General features: G+C 38.5%; 1 non-coding gene across 1 annotated transcript; it reads left to right on the top strand.

Annotated features, from left to right (window-relative positions):
• Positions 1-8069: 8069 nt before the first annotated feature.
• Positions 8070-8140, top strand: TRNAS-GCU (transfer RNA serine (anticodon GCU)). The gene has a single exon. It is a non-coding gene; the product is annotated as a tRNA-Ser (tRNA).
• Positions 8141-18308: the final 10168 nt, after the last annotated feature.

Raw genomic sequence — 18308 nt, 5'->3', positions numbered from 1 at the left:
AACCACTAAAACTTTAAACAGGTAGTTTGAGGAACATAGAATAGCAAGAAGTAGTATACCCGGCAGAGAGTAAAGATACTAAATTGTTTTTTTATTTTTAAAATTTTTTATTGTATGATATATATATATATATATATATATATATATATATATATATATATATATATATATATACAAAGCAAAGAAAGAGAAAAGCAATAGTTTTCAAAGCACTCTTCGACAAGTAGTTACAAGATAGATCCCAGAGGTTGTCATGGGCTACCATATGGTCCTCTCAGGTTTTTCCTTCTAGCTGCTCCACAATATAGGAGGCTAGAAGGCATAAATATTTTTTTATCATCACACTTGACTTTTTTGTGTGAAAAATAACATATACAAAAAAAGCAAGAAATTTCAAAGCATAGCACCACGATTAGTTATAGAACATATTTCAGAGTTTGGCATGGGTTACAATTCCACAATTATAGGTTTTTACTTCTAGCTACTCTAAGATACTGGAGATTAAAAGAGACATCAATTTAATGATTCAGCAATCATATTCATTTGTTAAACCCTACCTTCTCTGTATTACTCCACCATTACCTTTGATGTTTCTCCCACTCTTTAAGGGTGTTTGGGCTATGCCCATTCTAAATTTTTCACATTGGAAGGGGCTGTCGATAATATGGTATAGGGGGATGGACTAGTTGATGTTCTAGAGAAGCTGGCCCCTCTGCATTGCAGGACTTATCTGGTCCAGGGACCCAATTGGAGGTGGTAGATTTCTGGAAAGTTACCCTAGTGCATGGAACCTCTGTAGAATCTTATATAATGCCATAGGTGTTCTTTAGGATTAGCTGGAATAGTCCTGGTTGGGGTTTGGCAGGTTATGATAGGCAGTAGTGTCAAGCTGAACCTTGCATAAGAGCAACCTCCAGAGTAGCCTCTCAACTCTATTTGAACTCTCTCTGCCACAGATACTTTATTAGTTACACTTCTTTTACCCTTTTGGCCAGGATGGAATTGTTGACCCACAGTGCCAGAGCCAGACTCATCCCTGGGAGTCATCTCCCACTTTCACCCCTGGATGTCATGTCCCACGTAGAGGGGAGAGCAATGATTATTCTACTTGCAGAGTTGGGCTTAGAGAGAGTGAGGCCACATCTGAGCAACAAAAGAGGTCTTCCAGAAGTAATTCTTAAGCATACCTATAGGTAGGCTAAGCTTCTCTACTACTTACACAGGCTTCACAAGAGTAAGCCTTAAGATCAAGGGCTTTACCTATTGATTTGTGTGTCCCTAAAGTTTGACACAGTATTGGGGATTCACTGATGGTAAAGCTTAATTGTTCCATATTTTTTCTCCCATTCCTCAAGGTACTTCGCCAATATTTTTTGATTATCTGCTTAATATACTCTAGGATGCATCCAGGCATTACATTAAATGATACAGGATTGGGTGGCCACAGTGGCTGAGCAGGCAGAGTTCTCACCTGCCATGCGGGAGACCTGAGTTCAATTCCTGGTTCCTGCCCATGCAAAAAAAAAATTATATAGGGTTAAAGGACCTCTTTCTTATTCTGGGCTAAAACTTTGAAGAAGTAGTTTTAGGAACATAGAATAGCAAGTAGTAGTATACCCAGCAGAGAATAAAGATACTAAATTGTTTTTTTTTTCAATCCAAGTTGACGGTATAACTCTCTTCCATAAAGAGATTCCCTAAATGTGTGGGTCTTTTCCAGGCTTAGCCAGAAAGAGAGTGGTAATTGGTTAACTGTCTTCTATGGGTGTGCACCAGGAAGAGTAGCAGTAACATTGCCACCATCCACTGGCCTTGCCTAAAGCTTTGGGACAGATTCAGTGTGGAAGTTCTCCAGTTCTTAGGAATCTATATGATTTCTGGTATGTTTTATATATGCTAGTTTTTAGATGCACTATGACTGCACTGAAAAGAACTATTTAAGGGGTAAAAGATGTAGGGCCAAAAGTTTTAGCAAGGATCTTTGTCTATATTAGGACTACCTTGCAGAGAATACAGCAAAGATCCTCCCCCAGAGCTTAGAAAGAAAGAAAGAAAAAAAAGTTGCATTTATTTTCTTACATACCAGTGAAAACAATTTAGTAAAAATTTTCTGAGGAGGTAAAACAAGAGATTTTAAGTGCTATAAAGAGGAGTTTTGTGATGGCTTTGCTAATAAAGGAGTGAAAACTGGCTCTGATAGAATGAGTACACAGACCTGAACTTGTTTGATTAAAATAAGTTGTATTGTTCCGTGGTCAGAAAAGAGTCTTCATTTAAAGATCCACTATGGGGTCTGTTGAATGGGGCCACTCTCAGTTCATGGTTCTTAATCAGCTAGCTGTTTTCAGGCGAGAGCCAGTTGCAGTGAAATCCAACATTCAATTTTGATAATGCCTAGGCAAGTTGTCCTTCTACTTTTCCAAAGTGCCTATTTCGTGAGATCAACCTGTCTCTTCTCGATGAAATTCAAACATGTTCATTATGACAAGATTCTTCCTAATAAATTGCTTTCTAATTCAAGGAAAACAGCATGGCTTACTCCTTTGATGCTTTGATTTTCAATTTGAGATAAAATAGCCTTGTGCACAAAGTATCTGGATCAAAATAGCTTCCAAATCCTCCTTCGGGGAGTGCTGAGAACAGGGAGAAATTCATTTCCCCAAGTTGAATTCTTGATATTCTCACAAGCATTGTGGACAACCAAAGCTATAGGCTGAGCCCCCAGTCTTGGGGTTCGTTCATATGAAACTTAACCCCGCAAAGGATAGGTCAAGCCTACTTAAAATTTAGGCCTAAGAGTCACCCCCAAGAGAGCCTCTTTTGTTGCTCAGATGTGGCCTGTCTCCAGCCAACACAATGAGCAGTCTCACCACCCTACCCCTGTCTATGTGGGACATGACTCCCAGGGGTGTGGACCTTCCTGGCAACATGGGACAGAAACCCTAAAATGAGCTGAGACTCAGCATCAAGGGATTGAGAAAATCTTCTCAACCAAAAGGGGGAAGAGAGAAATGAGACAAAATAAAGGGTCAATGGTTGAGAGATTCCAAACAGAGTCGAGCGCTTATCCTGGAGGTTATTCTTATGCATTAAATAGATATCACCATTTTAGTTAAGGTATATTGGAGAAGCTGGAGGGAACTGCTTGTAAATGTAGAGCTGTATTCCAGTAACCATGTTTCTTGAAGATGATTGTATAATGACATAGCTTTCACAATGTGACTGTGTGATTGTGAAAACCTTGTGTCTGGTGCTCCTTTTATCTACCTTATGGACAGACAAGTAGAACATATGGATTAAAAATACATAAATAATAGGGGGAACAAATGTCAAAATAAATTTAGTAGATTGAAATGCTAGTGATCAATGAATGGGGGGTGGGCAGACCACAGTGGCTCAGCAGGCAAGAATGCTCGCCTGCCATGCCAGAGGACCTGGGTTCGATTCCCAGTGCCTGACCATGTAAAGAAAAAAAAAAATGAATGTGGGGTAAGGGGTATGGTAAGAATGAATTTTTTTTTCTGTTTTCTCTTTCTGAATTGATGCAAATGTTCTAAGAAATGATCATGATGACGAATATACAACTATGTGATGAAAAAAAGAATGTTCATATTTTATGTTGATTGGCTTTATTAATAAAAATTTAAAAAGGAAATTAGACCTAAGAGTCACCCCCAAGAGAACCTCTTTTGTTGCTCAGATGTGGCCTCCCTCTCTCCAGCCAACACAACAAGCAAACTCACCACCTTCCCCCTGTCTATGTGGGACAGGACTCCCAGGGGTGTGGACCTCCCTGGCAAGGTGGGACAGAAGTCTTGGAATGAGTGGAGACTCAGCTTCAAGGGATTGAGAAAAACCCTAGAATGAGCTGAGACTTAGCATCAAGGGATTGAGAACACCTTCTCGACCAAAAGGTGGAAGAGGGAAATGAGACAAAGCGTCAATGGCTGAGAGATTCCAAACAGAGTCGAGAGGTTATCCTGGAGGTTATTCTTATGCATCAAGTAGATAATCATCTTGTTATTCAAGATGTAATGGAGAGGCTGGAGGGAACTGCCTGAAAATGTAGAGCTGTGTTCCAGTAGCCATGTTCCTTGAAGATGATTGAATAATGATACAGCTGTCACAATGTGACTGTGTGATTGTGAAAACCTTGCGTCTGATGCTCCTTTTATCTACCTTGTCAACAAAGGAGTAGAACGTATGGAATAAAAATAAATAATAGAGGGAACAAATGCTAAAATAAATTTAGTTTGAAATGCTAGTGATCAACGAAAGTGAGGGGTAAGGGGTATGGTAGGTATAATCTTTTTTTTTTCTTTCCTGTGTTCATTTTATTTCTTTTTCTATTGTCTTTTTATTTCTTTTTCTGAATTAATGCATATGTTCTAAGAAATGATGAATATGCAACTAAGTGATGATATAGTAAATTACTGATTATGTATGTTGTTTTATTTTGTTTCTTTATTTTTAAATTAATAAATAAATTTTAAAAAATAGCTTCCATGAGGCTGACTCCTAAATGCCACTGCCTGGGATACCTGGGTTATCTACAGCCATGAAGACTTGCCCAGCCAAGCCCACCCAACCCAAAAGCAAGATATTTTTCTTTCTTTTATTCTCCAATAACCCCCTATACCCCTTGAAACAATTTGCATTGCTTTCTGCATGGCAGTATGATTAGACTGTATTCCACTTAAGGATAGAAACTCTAAACCACAAGCACTAGGTCAAATCCTCTGACATCGGGACAGAAACCCTGGGAAGTACACTGCAAGGAAGAGCAGTGAAGGCAAGCCTAGTGGAACTCAGGCAGGAAGGCAGGTCTGTAGTCTGGGTTCTGGAGAGCTGAGGGCAAGGTGTGGTAGATTGGAGAACGAATTTCCACCCATATCCCCATGTGACTTGCTGGCCCTCCTGTGGGAAGAGTCTATACTTCCTCAACCCACGGAAGTTGTACTTGGCTGGTGGAATGTAGCGGACATGAAAAATGTCATGTCTGAGAAGTATTAGGCAAAATTGTGTGTCCCAAACAGGAACTGCTTCTTCGGTCTCAGTCCTAACACTCAGCCAACTCACAACCAGGAGCAGGCCCAGAGTCACCATCATGCAACATGAACAAAAAATAAATCATTGCACTAAGACTTTGGGTTTGGGGGGTTTTGTTTGTTTGTTTGTTTGTTTCTGCCACAACAAAGCTGACTGATATACAAGGAATGTCTACTTTGTGTCTAGAGGCAAGGTAGGACAGTAGGAGAGGGCACATAGGAGACAGGTATGTTTCATTCATTTTTTGGTGTGTTTCGTTTCTCAATTCTTAGGACCCACTCAAGGAAATTCCCTGTCCTTGCACCATAGAGGCATAATATCTTTCATTGTTGTTTCCTTGGGACTGGGACTTTGATGTGTCTATGGGGAATGTATTATTCATTCCTTAGGGTCATTCCCTGTTACTTGAGTACCTTTCATGAGGAAATTCATGCCAATAGGGTGCAACATGAATGGATTTTTTTTCCTACTACTATTATCTTCACTACTGAAACAGAAAATGAGCAGTTATTTTAGTAGTAGTTGGAAAAGGATGCAGTTACCCAGCATAATATCTCCAATGATTGATTAAAGTTCATTTAAATATTTACTGCCTCACCACATTTTCTTGCATCACTTATCACTGGAATGTGATATATTTTAATATTCAGCAGTAGAAGCAGGTGTTCTCAAGCTGCTACATACAACTAATACCCAATTGATGTAATAGAAGTCACCTGAGGTTGACATAATACAGAAGTAATTTCACATATGAACAAAGATCTATTTTGTTTTTGTTAACGTCTCTTCCCCTCTTTCCATTTTTCAGCCTGGCACTTCTGCATATAAAGCTATCACTTATTATCCTTCTATTATGCACAAGACAATTTACATATGTAATTTCTAATATTTATAAAAATGCTTCAAGGTAGGTACTGTTATTCCCATTTTACAGATGCTCAGTAACTTACTGCATAAGTTTCCTACTGCTGCTGCAATGAATTACCACAAATTTGGTGGCTTAAAACAACATCCATTTATTCCCGGAGCCTGCCCATGCCAAAAAAAACAATCCTTTTTTTGAAGAGCTAAAGGATCTAAAAGAAACTGAGGATTGTCCACTCATTCATTCTGGATGTCTCAGATAGAAATGTTTTCAGTTAATATAGGGGACCCTTCACAATTAACAATAGACCAGGAAAGAAACGAATATGCCTTTAGCACATTATATTATTAGCACAATTAAGTATAGAACTTTTATTTGTCAGTAATTAAAGCCATAGTAATAAGAATCTGTTTCTTATATGGATTATATTGGTACAACATCCATTTACTATCTCACCGTTCTGTAGATCACAAGGCCAGGTACAGCATGTATCAACCAGTACCTCTGCTTAGAGTCTCACGATGTCTAAATCGGTGTCAGCAGGGCTGTGTTCCTCATTGGACATTCTGGAGGAGAATCTGCTTCCAGGCTCCTTCAGGCTTTTGGCAGAATTCCATTCCTTGTGATTGGAGGGCTGAGATTCAGGTTTCCTTGCTGGCCGTCAGCCAGGAGCCTCACAGCTACTTAAGGCCCCCCGCAATTCCTCACTGATTTGCTCCCTCATCTTGAAACCAGCAATGGCAAGTCCAGCTCTCTCACACCTTGAATCTCTCTGCATTCCCCTTCTTCCATGTGTCTCCTGCCTCCCATTTCCCCTGCACCTCTCTGACCTCAGCTGGGGAACATTTACTGCTTTTAAAGGCTCGTGTGATTAGATTGAACCCACCTGGATCACCCAGGCTCCTCTCCCCATCTCAAGGCCTGTAACCTTAATTGCTTCTACAAAGTCCCTTTTGCCGTGTGATATAACATGTTCACAGGTTCTGAGGATTAGGGCATGAACAACTTTGGGGGGCCTACAACATTACTCAAAATCATACACCTAGCAAGTGACAGAGGCAGGAGGTGAGCCAAGGTTTATGTGGCCCTAAGATTCCTGTTTGTCCCATGAGTCCACCATGCCTTTCTACTATGCATAATTTTCTACAAAATAAAATAAATGGAAAAACAGGGGAGGAACACAGTGTCTTAAGCAAAGGAGAAATGTATTTAGTAAATAAAGTCTCTTTCCAATTTTCAACATGATATAGACCTTTGGAATAAAGCACTCGACATATCCAAATTTTCAAATAAATCAATGTTGATTGACTACATATTCCAAAGGGGCAGTGAAAATGTATATTAAATATACATACATTTTCAATAAATGTAGATTAAAATTCCCAGAATCATTTTGCTAATTCATTGAAGACTGAGTAGGCTTATTCTAGGCAGTATTGAAACCACTTCAAGCACAAAAAACACTCTCTCAGATCACCTAATATTAGAAGTCACCACAAGGGTTTCAGGACACAGGTGAATATTGACCACAATTGTGAGGAATAACCCAGGCCTCAGTGTATTTCCCAGAAGGGGCACATTGATTTCCTGGTAAGAGGAGGGTTTGTTTTTCATCTTATGATATGCTTGGCTGTAATACCAAATCTTACTTAGTTCCAGGCATAGAGGAGCTTTGTCAAAGTTAAAAGTTGGAGTGTAGAAAAGAGCCATGAATGGGACCATGGCAAATCACTTTCAGATTTGAATCTGCCCGTCACTAAAAACTGACCACAGGTACCAGGTACACTAAAAAGTTGCTTAAGAAAACTTGCTTATGAATTCTCTACTGAATTCCCAAATCCAATGATGATTCATCCATTTATTTATTCAACATTTACGATAGGTATTTTGATGTGGCTGACGCTGGAGGTACAATAATACACGCCATGGTCTTTTTTCTCACAGGGTTCATGATCTAGTTGGGGAATTCTAGGCCATTTAAACTATAAGGATGGGGAATGCAAGGATATTTCAGTGGTAGAATTCTCGCCTGCCACGCTGGATACCCGGGTTCTATACACAGCCCATGCCCTCCCCCACCCCCAAAAAAAGAATTCAACAAATGTTGCTGCAATAATGGAATAGTCATGTGGAAAGAGAATGAAATGTTGGTGGTGCAAGGGTAGTTCAGTGGTAGAATTCTCACCTGCTATGCAGGAGACCTGGGTTCAATTCCCAGCCCATGCACTGCCCCCCAAAAATAAAAAAATTAAAAAAAGCAAAACAACAAACAAAAATTCAGGAAATGGTGCCACAATAACAGGATATTCACATGGAAAAGGAGTGAAATGTGACCCCACAACACAGCTAACAAAAAAAAGAATAAAATGTGACCCCCACAATACAACATACAAGATAAAAACATATATATATATAAGGATGATTTGCCCAAAGGAAGGGTCAGTAAATGTCTATTGGATAAAGAATAATAGTTCAAATCTTATTGAAAATATGTGAAAACATACTCAGCACCATTAGTAATTAGAGGAATGTGAATCAAAACCACAGTTAGATATCACTTCATACCTAGTAGGATAACTATAATTTTAAAAAAACATAATAACAAGTGTTGCTGAGGAGTGGAAAATTTGGAACCCTCATGCATTGCTGGTGGGACTGTAAAATGGTACAGCTGCTGTGGAAAACAGCAGTTACTCAAACTATCAAACATAGAGTTACCATATAACCCAGCAATTCCACTACCATGTCTGTACCCAAAAGAAGTGAAGGCATGTCTAGACAAAGACTCGCGTATGAATATTCACAGGATATTATTCATAATGGCCAAAAAGTGGGAACAGCCCAAGTGTCCATCAACTAATGAATGGATAAACAAAATGTGGTATAACCATAAAATGGAATATTTTTCAGCCACAAAAATGAAAAGAGTTCTGATACACGCTACAACATGGAGAAACCTTAAAAACATTATGCCAAGTGCAAGAAGCCAGTCACAAAAGACCACATACTGTATGATACAATTTATATGAAATATCCAGAATAGGCAAATCTATAGGCACAGAAAGAATATGATGAAAATATTTTAAATTATATCATGATGATAGCTACACAAATCTGTGAGTATACCAAAAAGCACTGAATTGTACACTTTAGGTGGTGAATTTTGTGGTATGTGAATTATATCTCAATAAAGCAATCATTTCAAAAATCTCATTGAGTTCTTCTTTTGATCTTGGGACTTCAGTAAGTTATTTCCATGAATTATCCCATTTAACTCTGACAACAACTGTAGAAAAGGTGCTATGTTTCATTACATTTTACAGTTAAGGAAAGTGAGAGGCTTGGAACGGGTCCCAGATCACACAATGAATCGGTAGTGGAGCTAGGATTCATTCCCAGTTAGTCTAGCAACACAGCCCTCTCTCTCTTATGCTTTGTACTGGACTGCATTAACATTCCTGGTCAGAGAAACAACTTGGTAACCCAGTCAGGTTCTTGGGTGCAGACACAGATGGGTAGCAATGGAAGGGAATCTGGAGTCGCACTCCTGTGCTTGGTCTCTGCTCCTTCCTCCACCCAAGGCCATGTAATTGTCATGTTCAAACACTTATAACATCTCTGATTCCAGTCTCTAATTCCATGAAGAAAGTGTTAATCATCATAAACCCTCCTGCCTCTCTCTCAGAGCGTTTGATAACAACTACAGCCATGTTTGAATCTGGAAAAAAAAAAGACATTGTGCATATGTAGGGATTATGATTTCTGCTGTTTCAAATACTTAATTTTGAAACCATGTGTACCAAGACATACACATAAGAATAGTCACTGAAACATTATTACTAATATAAAAAGTAGTAATTAGTCTTTTATTACTACTAATAATAAAATTATTAATAATTTTCTATTACTAATAGAAAAATTAGTCTAAATGTCTATCGAAAGAGAAATGATTAAGTAAATATGGTACAGCCACACTGCGTAATGTTGTGTATACTAACTCGGTAGTTCTGTATGTACTGACATGATAGAAAGAAAAATAAAATAAAATTGCCAAACTAGCTGCACACTAGTATCCTGTTTTAGTTTTTGAAAAACTATACAAATGATTTCTATCTTGATCAAGGTAGTGGTTACCCAGGTGTGTGCATATGTAATGAAGCTGTATATTTAATATTTGGGAATTTTCCTTACATATTTTATACATCAATAAAAGGTTGCAAAAAACACACTGTATAAGTACATTTATACTTAAAATGTGCATTGATAAAAGTTTTTAAATGTACACGTTACATTATCAACAGATATTACTCTTAGGGAGTTGGATTGGGGAGTGGGACAGAATGAAAATGGGATTTCTTCTAGCTCTATACATTTCTACATTGTTTAAACTTTCCGCAATAGACATGTAGTCCTTGTATTATTTTTCAAAAAAACAAATACTTTTTAAAAAATTTCAGAGATCTGTTTAAATTATGATTTCTATTTTGGCTTAACTCAGACAGCAAACTCCCTCAGACCCCTTTCCCAAAGGGCCATGTCCGTTGCTAGAAGAAGGAGATGCATGGGCTCCTTGGGCAGCTGGAGGAGCTACCCACACAGATGGCTGCTGAGCTTGAGGCTTCCTTAATGGTAGTCTCTGACCCTAAGGAGTCCACTTTTAAAGGGCCTCTGTTCTTGGGCCATCAGACTATGGAGGTACTTCCAAGTACCTGCCACTCCTGAGTAGACAAATGAGTATTTACATATGCCTAGAGGAAACCACTGCTAGGACTCAATCCCCAGTTGTTTTAGGAAATTCCTAAGAGGCTAGATGTCTTCCCAAGCTGGTGGCAAGTTGGAGCATGAGTTGTACTGCCAGCCTTGGCCTACAGCTGCAGAACAAACGAGGCATCAGAGCCCCTTCTGTCCATTAGGAACCACTAATAAGGCACCTTTTCAGGAGCTATCATTTTATCTCTCCTTTTAGGACTGCAAAAGATTGTTGACTTCATTTGAGTGCTTGGCATACAATCACTGCTGGAACTCTGACAAGATTTGCATTTTACCAAATACTGATATCTTCATAGGAGGATAAATGATGCCTAAAAAGTTCCCTTTTCTTAGCACTTAACAGAAATTACTGATGTGGTAAAACCAGCTTTAGGGGTGAATTCAGCCTCAACCACATTCCAGCTGTATATTTTTGGCAAATTCCTTATCTAACTGAGCTGCAGCTTCCTCATTGCTTAATGGAGATTCTGCCATACAGGGCTGCTGGTAAACACAAATGACATGTGGAATGTGCTTCATAATGGAAGGAATAAAATATTAGCAGGAGTTATTTGCATGGCGTGATTAGAGGTCATTTTTATTTTCTTCATTATGTCCAGAGATGCTACTCAAATATCTACAGGAAGACAGGGAGTAAGGGGAAATGTTCTTATGAATTACAATGTACATAGTAGGAGTTGTTCATAATATGTGAATCAGGTTCTAGTCTTGAAGGGGGGTGATTTGGGTTTGGTACACTAGAGAGAACAGGCATGGGGAGGGGGGAGACTCACTAGCCATATGCTTGAGTGAGTCAATTTACCTTAGTGATGCTCAGATTTCTCAGAAGAAAAGCATTTGAAAGCAAGTCCCACTGACAAATATTTGTGATATTTCAATGTACATGTAAGCATCCAGCACAAGACCTGACCACAAGTATAGGTAGAATATATGCTCTTCACGAAACTGAAAGGAAGGGAGGAATGAAGCAAGCGAGTGAAGAGGATTAAGGGAGAGAGAGCATGTGAGAGTGAAAGGGAAAGGTAGACAGAAATGCAAAAACAAAGACAGATAAAAATGAGAAGGAATCTCAAGAGGTCTTAAGAGAAACAGAACCAACAATATACATTAATAGGAATTTCCTCAGATGAATATGGGAGATGGCAAATTCAAATTCTGCTGAGGAAGCCACTGGCTGAAGCTCTGATATATATAAATTTGAAATCCATAGTATGAATTCCTCAAGAGCAGCTGGCAGGCTTGAAGTTGCCAAAGAGAAAATGTGAAGTAGAGACAGAAATTTTGCTTCTGAACTTGAAATCCCTTGCTTCTGGCATATAAAACCTCCATTAGACTGGATGAGGAGTGTACCATCAACCCAAAGTGTTGATAGTGGATGCAATGAAATAATTTTAGGTGCAAATCCAATCTAAGGAATACAACCACAGTTAAAATTTGGCAAGTGGGCAGGCCACAGTGGCTCAGCAGCAGAGTTCTTGCCTACTATGCCAGAGACCCGGGTTAGATTCCCAGTGTCTGCCGATGTAAAAAAAAAAAAAAATGGATAAAAAATGGCAAGTATGAATCCAAACATCTGGAAACCATAATCTAGTATTCACCCAACTTCTCACACAGGAATGATGTAATGAAGGAAAGGAGGTAGGAAGGAAGCAAACAAGTGACTGGAAGGTGTGAAGAAGAGAGAGACGAAGAAATAAAGGCAGACAAACAGAAAGAAACACAGAAAAAGGAAATATATATGAAGAAACAAAGAAAGAAAGGCTGAAAGAAAAATTTTTAAAGAGGCAATATTTTTCAGAGATCTCTAGAGAAAAAGAACTAACAAGATATATTATTAAGAATTTGCTCAGATGGCAACATGAGTTTCATGTCCAAATTCCATAGAGGAAGTCTTTGGCTGAATTTCTGATAAATGTGAAGTTGAAGTCCTTAGTATGTATACTCAAAGAGATGCTGGCTGGTTTTTTTACATTAGAATCATAGAAAATGCTGAAGCTGAGAGGGAGAGTCTTCTTTTGACCTTGAAAGCATACACTTCTGGTGTACAAAACCTTCAAATGATTGGATGAGGAGTGGACCCTGGAACCACATTGCTAACAGCAAACTCCCTGAAGGAAGGAAGGAAGGAAGGAAGGAAGGAAGGAAGGAAGGAAGGAAGGAAGGAAGGAAGGAAGGAAGGAAGGAAGGAAGAAAAAGAAAGGAAGAAAGGAAGGAAGGAAGGAAGGAAGGAAGGAAGGAAGGAAGGAAGAAAATTAGTCAGTGTTCTCTAGATAAACAGAACTATTGGCTATATTATTGAGAATTGGCTCATAGAACCACAGCAGGTCACAAGTCCAAACTACATAGAGCAATGCACAGGCTGAAAACTGATGAATGTTTTGCTGCAGTTCTTAGTATGAATTCTCCAAGAGAAGGTAGCTGGCTTGAAGTTGTGAAAGAGACATTGCTGAAATTCAGAGAGAAATTCTTGAAATTCCCCACATCTGGCATTTAAGACTTCTAACTGATTGGATGAAAAGGGGAACTTGGACCCACATTGCTGACAGAAATCTCCTTGGTTGATTGCAGATGCAATAAATGGATAGTAGATACAAATCTTATCTATGCAAAACCTTCATTGAAATATGTAAAGCTTAAGCATTGTCCAGACAATTGGAAACAATAACCTAGCCATCATCCAAACTTCTATCACAAGAAACAAGGAATGAAGGAAGGAAAGATGGACAGAAACATGAAAGATACAGAAGGGAAATAAGGGTAGGAAGAGAGAAAGGAAGGAGAAAAGGGCAGAAATAAGGGAAGAAGAAATGAATGAATAAGGGATCAAGGGAGGGTGGGACAAAGAAAGTAGTAATGGGAGGAAGAACAGAAGGAAGAAATGAAGGAAAGAAGTATGAAAGTGAGTGAAAGAGGCAGTGAGGGAGAGAATGATTGAGAATGAGAGAGAGTGCATAAGGGCAAGAGATTGAGAAAAAGAAAGACAGACATAATGATGGAAAGAGAGAGAAAGAAAGAAACACAAAAAGGGAGGAAGGAAGGAAGAAAGTCAGCATTCTGCAGATAATCAGAACCAACAGGATATATATATGAAAATGCTCACATGACCACAGGATATGGCAAGTTCAAACTCCATAGAGCATGTCACAGCCTGGAAACTCTGATAAATGTGATGTTGAAGTTCTTAGTACGAATTCTTCAAGGGAAATATTTGTCTGGAAATTGCAGTAAGAGACTGCTGTAGTTGAGGCAGAAATTCTTCTGACCCCTGAAATCCTTATTTCTGGCTGATTAGGAGTGAACCCTGGACCCACATGGCTTAGAGCAATCTCCTTTGTTCATTGTAGATTCAATCAACTGATTGAACATGCAAAACCTATCTATGGAACATCTTCAGAGTAAAAAGTAGGCTAGTGTTGGCCAAACAAGTGGACACTATTACCTAGTCATCACCCAACCTTTCATATGAGGAAAAGGAAGGAAGGAAGGAGGGAGGGAGGGAAGGAGGGAAGGCAGGAATGAGTTTACCTTTCATGAATGCTAATCTAACTTTAGTGTAAGTACTTTTTAATTAATAGACAGAGCTCTAACTGAGAAACTGTAAAGCATTCTAAATCTCTCAGATAAAAGCATGGATTTTCTATTTCATGTCTCTAAGGAAAGTAACATCAATATTTGAATTAATGGAAGAAATTAAATAGCTTCAGAAATAGTTTTTGAATTTAACAATTTTCCATGAAAGAGTAATTGTTGAATGATGATACACAGAGCAATAGATCACTTGTCTTTAAATTACTCTTCATAGAAGTTCAGGAAGAAAAAAATCAAATCAATCCATTACCTGGTAGACACACTGTCAGATTAGTAAATGTAATAGAGCCAGGATAAACCCACGTGCTATTTCTTACCTGGAAGTCAAGCCAATGAAGGAGATGTGATTAAATAAAAAACTGTTTCGTTACTTCGAGCCCAGAACTCCAGACCCACAGTTCACTCTTCTTAACTCCTAGTATTTGAATCCAGCCAAGACATAAGGATGGAAAGGGATGTGCTTGCAATTATTCTCTAGGTGTTTAGAAGGAAGATGACCTCACTACTGCCCCCTTCTTGAACCTCCCTTCCATTTATTCCTTGGAAGCCTCTCACTGAGTCTGACCCAAGATATAATGCCCCAGGACTGAGCCCTTTTCCCAACAATGCTCACTGACATTCATTCAACACATATTTCCTTTCAAGTGTAATGGCAAGACAAGGGCAGAAATGGAGAGCAAAGGGCAAGGTGAAGAACCACGAAGACCACAGTAGGCTAAAATCCAGTGGTTGAGGAAATAGTTCAGCACCAAACCTGAGAATATGAGAATGGTCTGAAACTGTCCTCGGGCACAGAGGTTAACTTGCTTCTAGAGGCAGATGGGGGGGTTAAAGGAGCCACAGCGTTTGACATAATGCCTCCCTCATGGCATTCTGTGGACTCAGACATTGCACAGATGTGTGTATATAAGGATGACTTTGGAAAATGAGAAGTTTACTGTAGTTTGTTTATAATCTCATTTTCATTCCAGTGATGCTACATAAGACAATCTTAAAATTATATATGTGCTTATTATATCTTAATAATGGGAAGAAAAGTCATACCTTATGTGTCATGTCTTCCTTTAAAATGCCCTTGTCAGTGAAGCATGGCCACCAAAGCTTGGCATCTTTGTATTAGCTGTCAGTCACCCTGTGCAAGATAAAGTGAATGAGCCAACAATTGGATGCCCTCTTCTCTGAGAAAGTCTTAGGTATCAATAGGCCAATAAAAACTAGGTCCCAGACTCCTGCTTAACTATCTGGAGTGAGATGGCCCAGTGAGGAATAGGGGCATATGGTCTCTGTCAGAGGTCTGAGTCATAATTATGAAGTGAGGACTAGTTTCTCCTTAAATGGAGGGTGCTAAACAGACTAAATAGTAGCCTCTATACACTTGCTTCTCCAAGTGTAGTCCTCAAACCAGCAGCCTCAGCATCACCTAAGAGCTTGTTAGAAATTTAAAATCTTCCCAGATTTGCTAAATCAGAAGATGAATTTTATCAAGATTCCCTGGTAGTTCATATGCATATCAAAGTCTGAGAATTCCTGGTCTTTTTTATTGGATTAGTAATAATAATATCAACTAACATTTAGTCAGTGCCTATTTGTACCAGGCACTATGTTAAGTGATCTACATGATTTTTTCTATGGTCAAATGGCTTCCCTAAAAACCAAAGGGCTATAGGCAGAGAAACTGCTCAGGAATACCTGAGACCTGATACTGAGTTTTAAGCCAGATATGAGAATCCATTATCTGGTTCTGGCCTGAGGACAGGAAATGCCAGATATCTCCAAACCTTTCTTTAAATGGGCAAGTTTAAAATGTAGACAGAATCAGTACATTGGGAATGGTGACATAAACCCAAATATAAAAGGACTGTGATTCTACATAATGCTGGAAGTTCTAGCCAGTGCAATCAGGCAAGAAAATAAAGGGCATATATATTTGTTTTAGTTCCCTCATTGTTAAAGCAAATACCACGAAACGGGTTGGTTAAACAATGTGAGTTTATTTTATCACAGTTTTGAGACTAGGAAAAGTCCAAATTAAAGTGTCATCAAGGAACTGCTTTCTTCCTGAAGACTAGGGTTCTGGGACTGGCTGCTAGTGATCCTTGGTCCTGGAATCTTCAGTCACGTGGCAATGCACTTGATGGCCTCTCCTGGCCTCTCCCTTCTCTTCCAGATTCCATTGACTTTTTGCTCCTGACTGTCCCTTTGTGACTTTCTCTGTCTAAGTTTCATTCCACTTATAAAGGACTCAGTAAGAAGGTTAAGACTCATCCTGATTGAGTTGGGCCACAACTTAACTGAATATCCTGATTAAAAGTCCTATTTACAATGGGTTCACAACCAAAAAATGGACTAAGTTTAAGAACATGTTTTTTCTGTGATACATAGCTTCATACCACATCAATATCTTAAAGGAAGAAATAAAACTTAAAACTGTCCCTTTCTGCAAATGACCTGATAGTCTACCTAGAAAATCCCAAGGAATCTACCAAAAAAAAAAAACCTCCTAAAACCAATAAGTGAGTTCATCTAAGTTGCAGGCTCTAAGATCAACATACAATAGGCCACACACAAAAGCACAAATACTGTATAATCTCACTGATGTGAAATAATTAGAATAAGCAAATTCACAGAGTCAAAAACTAGAATGTAGTTTACCAGGGGAATGGGGGATGGGTAGGGAATTGGTAGTTAATGCTTAAATTCTACAGGGTTTCTATTTGGGTTGATGGAAAAGTGTTGGTAATGGATGGTGATGAAGTAGCACATTTTGAATATAATTAACAGTATTGAATTATATATTTAAATGTGCTTAAAAGGAGGAAGTTTTAGGTTGTATATATGTTACTATAATAAGAATTTTTAAAAACATAGGACTATAGAACACAAATTATAGGATTATAGGCCCCTAATGCAAATGATGGGCTATGATTAATATAAAATTATAAAAATGTTCCTTCATGTTCTATCAATTACTTTTGTACTCCTGAAGTGCCTGAGTTTGGAATGTTAAGTGCAGTTGCTAGAGGTAAAATTGATGAACATTTTGAATTGGGGTACCTTTTCCATGACCGTATAATCCTAAAGTCAGTGCTATGCTTCACTGGAGAAGCATTTGAAAACTAACATGACTCAAGTTTTCCAAGCATTAGTTAGAAAGGAAGAAGTGGATGAGGAAGATGATGATGCAGAAATGGAAAGAGAACCCTAAAAGAAACACTGTGAAAGTTGCTGTGAGCTGGGAGTGTATGTGTCAATGAATAATAGCATAAATGTAACTGAGTTGCTTACAGCCTCATGTCTTGGCTTTTCTTGTTGGCTAAATAAGAAACTGTAAGGATTTGAAAACTAGTGCTTTCTTATTAGAATTTCAATGCTCCCCACTTTTGTGCCAGATAGAATTTATTGCATCCTATATATTTCCATAGTTCATTTATTGAAGTACTTTGGTAACTGCTATAAGACTACAACTGTATATTATCAATACTTGAGAGCTAATTAGAACAGCTTCCTGAGAAACCAAATGAAATCTTTAAGCCAGTTAGCATGGCCTGTGCTTTCATCACTGTGCAGTAGAAATATAGTCTCTCATACTAACCAGTAAATGCTGTACTTTTAACCCAAGTGTGTATGCTAGTGAAGTGTTGGTTTCCGGTAGGACCATATTTAGTAACCATTAGCTTGTTTGAGGATTTTTATATTGACTCTTTAAAAGAAACTTAATTACAGTGATGTGGTTAATTGCTGAAGTGTTGTTTTTAGCTTAGATTTTATCAAGAAATACATTTAAACTGTTAACAAAAGAGTCTTTGTACAAACCTACCTTCTAGGAATAGCACCTTTTCACCCTTTGGGAAGGCTGTTTCAAACTCAAATGTTATTGTAGCCTACTGTATCAAGGGGAAAAAACAACATTCTAATGTAGCAGTTCTTGAACTGTTTTTCCTTGGAATGCACAGGCATTCCCTCAGAAGTCCCTAGAAATTAAAACTGTGAGGCCATACCCCATTCCTACTTAAACTCCGTGGTCAGGCCCAGAAAT

Source organism: Tamandua tetradactyla, chromosome X (genome assembly GCF_023851605.1).
Source record: "Tamandua tetradactyla isolate mTamTet1 chromosome X, mTamTet1.pri, whole genome shotgun sequence".
Lineage (NCBI taxonomy): Eukaryota > Metazoa > Chordata > Mammalia > Pilosa > Myrmecophagidae > Tamandua > Tamandua tetradactyla.
Note: the sequence above shows the minus strand (reverse complement) of the source record. Positions and strands in the feature narration are given on the sequence as shown.